General features: G+C 41.6%; 1 protein-coding gene across 3 annotated transcripts in view; it reads left to right on the forward strand.

Annotated features, from left to right (window-relative positions):
- Positions 1-3,642, forward strand: part of smpd3 (sphingomyelin phosphodiesterase 3) — a 103,885-nt gene that overhangs the window by 47,782 nt on the left and 52,461 nt on the right. Inside the window, exon 2 of one of the 3 annotated variants that reach the window (XM_020585699.1) lies at positions 2,933-3,033. The exons of the other annotated variants lie outside the window; for them this stretch is intronic. The gene's annotated coding sequence lies outside the window, so the exon portion shown is untranslated. The remainder of the gene's footprint in view (positions 1-2,932; positions 3,034-3,642) is intronic. 3 annotated transcript variants of the gene reach the window in all.

Below are 3,642 nucleotides of genomic sequence, written 5' to 3' on the forward strand. Positions count from 1 at the left end.
CGGCTTGAAGGCAATGTGCCAAGCCATTTGTTCAACAATTTGTACAAGATGGCACCTAGTGTGCCTGCTTTACAGTCTTTCCAAACCTGAATAACATCACAGTCAGCCATCATGTAAAAATTAATATGCCACACGTGACTTTTGTCATGAAAGAGAGGCTCTCTTGGCCTAATGGAACCAAAATTAAAAGCCAAGCTTCTACGGAATACTAGTTATTCCGCGGGCAATTACTGGGGGTTAATTCCCTTCAGTTCCATTATTTTATCTCAATCCGACAGCCGTCACCCTAAACTAATACACCTTTTCCCAGTAAGACCTATTTCCCCCCGGCAATATACACATCTGTACAAAGCACGTTAACTTCCACAACGGATTCTCACATATAAACCTGTTGTTTACAGTGATACACTTGTGGAAAAATGTTTTAATTAGCCTGTTGTACAGTTAACCACCCCACGACATGAATTTTACCCCTGTACCGCGTTACAGTGTGTGGGATTTATCAAAGATTGTATATTCCAGGCGAGAGGTCTCACTCGCCTGATCTTTTCAGGGGGAATAGAATGAAAAAGAAATGGGGCAATATTAGAGACTACTGCTCTGAATTAGCAGGAACTCGCTTATAAAACGTGAGTTTTACCTCTCTTTCCTGGTCTCAAATTCTGTAATCAACGGTACTCATTTACTTTCCCTCAAAAATGAGACTATGTGCTTCAGTTAACTTTACATGTGACATGAACACAAACCAGCACAGCAGTTCAAACACAGAGAATAATATATGTATTTTCATTAACCTTACTGTTTTGGATCCAATTTGGAACGTCGAAGAGTGGCCGTTCCACACATCAACCTTAATTTAGAATTAATTCAATGTGCGAAGTTTATGTGTAACAACGGTTCCGCTTACCTTTCGTTTCTGCCCGGGCACAGTTGATGTGTGGGACCGCACAGCTCTCCAACTCAGACCAGGAAATGATACCAGTCAAAATCAGGACTGCATGTTGGATTTCAGTCCAGGAACGCTGCTGTCGCGTCCGGACCACTTGTTTATGAAAGTGGACTCAGTCTTCTGAAGAGTTCAACTGGCTCACGGGTCGAACGGCACCAGTTATAAGCTATTTTTAAGCTTCTTCCGGCTCTTTGTAACCAGGAACTCACAAAGACGAAGTAGACCACTTGGATATATAAAAAATAACCGTGCTGGTTTATTCAAAGAATCACAGGTAAAATTAAAATTACACGTCCAGATCTCTTCCACCTCCGACCTGCACGCAGGCAGACGAAGTATGAAAGACCCTGAACCATAATGCCTATACAATTTTATCACTTGGTTGGGCTAGCCCATGCTACACAGGAACGTCAAACCGTGACGTCACCTGATATGCCAGCTTTGCAGCTGACCATAACAATAGTCAAAACATGAAGAAAGTCAAGGTGTGACATGAAGAAAATTAAAGTGTGTGGCTGTTGATTAGTGGTGTGTATCTAAGAACATTTTGACATGACCTTACACATAAGAAAATATTATGATTACAATTATGGTTACACATCTCATAATAATAGCAATCACCTCCTGCCTGCAAACATTTCTATCTAGTTGTCCTTGGCCCATATGCAGCCTGCAAAAAACTCATGAGAATGACTAAGCATTTAACAGCCTGAGCTAGACAGCCTGGCTCCACTAAACATTCCTAATACAACGAATATCTAATCAATATCTATCTGACTAAGAAATTACCTAACAAATGAAAACTGTTAGAAATTTATCCGATTCTTTTGTTGGAAGCGCGAGAAGTGAAGACAGGAGGGGACTGTTTAAAATCAACAGAAGGTTTACTGGAAGTCTGAGCACAGGTCAGATCTTACAGCGCTGGGATCAGAGAGACAGAGCTCCCGCAGGAATTCCATCCTCTGAACCATGAGTTGTGTTTTTACAATGCATTTATCTGGCTGGGCTAGGCCCGCCCTTAACAAAGGTACAACAATTCACACTTTGTAATCCTATTGGCCATTTGGAGTGAGTAGGTCAATCCCTGCTTGCTTGCTGATATGTGATCTAGACCAGGTGTGTGTGTGTGTGTGTGTGTGTGTGTGTGTGTGTGTCTCAGGTGGCAGCTTGATATTGATCATTGAGCCCTGAACAATGGGTGGTCTGGGTTGCAGGCCCCCTGTGTGTGTGATGCTAATAAGTATGTTAAACTGGCCAGGTGGTCATCTCAGGTTGAAGGCCCCCCTGTGTGTGTAAGACACCCCCTGGTGAGGCAGAACTTGGGATATGCTAAGTGGGTCAAGGTGTGAGTGTAAAACAGGCCAACAGGTCTTTGTTAAAATGTAAATAGGCTGTCTGGTTGCTTGGAGATGCAGACATCTTGTCTCTACAGAATTCAAAGTAAACAGATTCTACTTCATTATCACTTGATTCTCATCAATACAATAGTGAGATATATAAGCAAGGAAAATAAAGGTATGAAAAGTAACCAAGAGAAAATGAAGAACTGAAAAGTAACTAAAGGAAACTAGAGTTGTGAAAAGTAACTAAAGGGAACTAAAGTTATGAGAAGTAACTAAAGCTTATAAAGTAACTAGAGCCTATAAGAATTAAATTTTACAAAATAAACCTTCTCGTCTGTGTGTGTTGTTCAATACCTGGTTCTCTCCCCTTCTCTCTCCCACATAACAGAAGCAGGGCATTGATCGCTGCTGTGCTCCATTCAGCCATGCACTGCACCACCCTCACATGCATACTAACACACACACCTCACACAGTGTACATGTACACAGACTTGTATTTGTCATACACACTCAAATACACTTAGCCAGCGAGCAGACAAGCTGCTGATGGGCTCAAGCACAAGCTAATGAACACAACCCTCTGGAATTTCCATGTGCATACACGTGCACGCTCACAGTTTTTCTCCTGTTTTTCTAACAGTATTGATCGGAGCTGTGGGGGAGGTTCTCTGATGCAGAACAGTGGGAAAGCTCCAGGGAAAACAAAGTACAGCTCCCTAGCTGATGCTCATTTATCACTCGGTGGGTGCTCGTCGATCGGTGTTGAGTGTTTCATTACAGAGAGGTGTGCGTCCTGTCAGAGGATGTGCGTGATCAGAGATGTGAACATGTTACCTAAAAACTACATTTCTGCACAGCTTATCTCCCTGAGTGTTAATGCATACTAGTTTAATGTACTACAAGCCCAAACAGGGGGTGTGGATTGATAGCGGCCCATTTCCACAAGCTATAAAATCCATGAAGAATGAAGGAAACAAAGGAAATCCAGCCTATACATTGTTACAGAAGCTTCTAGCCCCCACAGTGTCATATATAGTTTCATTCTATTCACCTTGTCCATAACGTATGTAAATCAGTGAAAGGAGTCAGGATGTCTAGTTAGGCTGTTAATTGCTTAGTCATTGTCATGAGTTTTTGCAGGGTGTATATGGTCAAGGATAACTAGAAAGAAAAGTTTGACTGTCAGCAGACAGGATGTTTAATATTATTATTATGATGTGTATAACTGTAGCCTTAGCCATAATATTTTCTTATGTTTAATGTCATGACATGTCACTAGAGGTCGTGTTAGAATGTTTTTAGCTACACACCACATAATCAACAGACACAACACACATTGATTTTCTTCAT

The sequence above is a fragment of the Monopterus albus genome, unplaced genomic scaffold, assembly GCF_001952655.1.
Source record: "Monopterus albus unplaced genomic scaffold, M_albus_1.0 scaffold373.1, whole genome shotgun sequence".
Classification (NCBI taxonomy): Eukaryota; Metazoa; Chordata; class Actinopteri; order Synbranchiformes; family Synbranchidae; genus Monopterus; species Monopterus albus.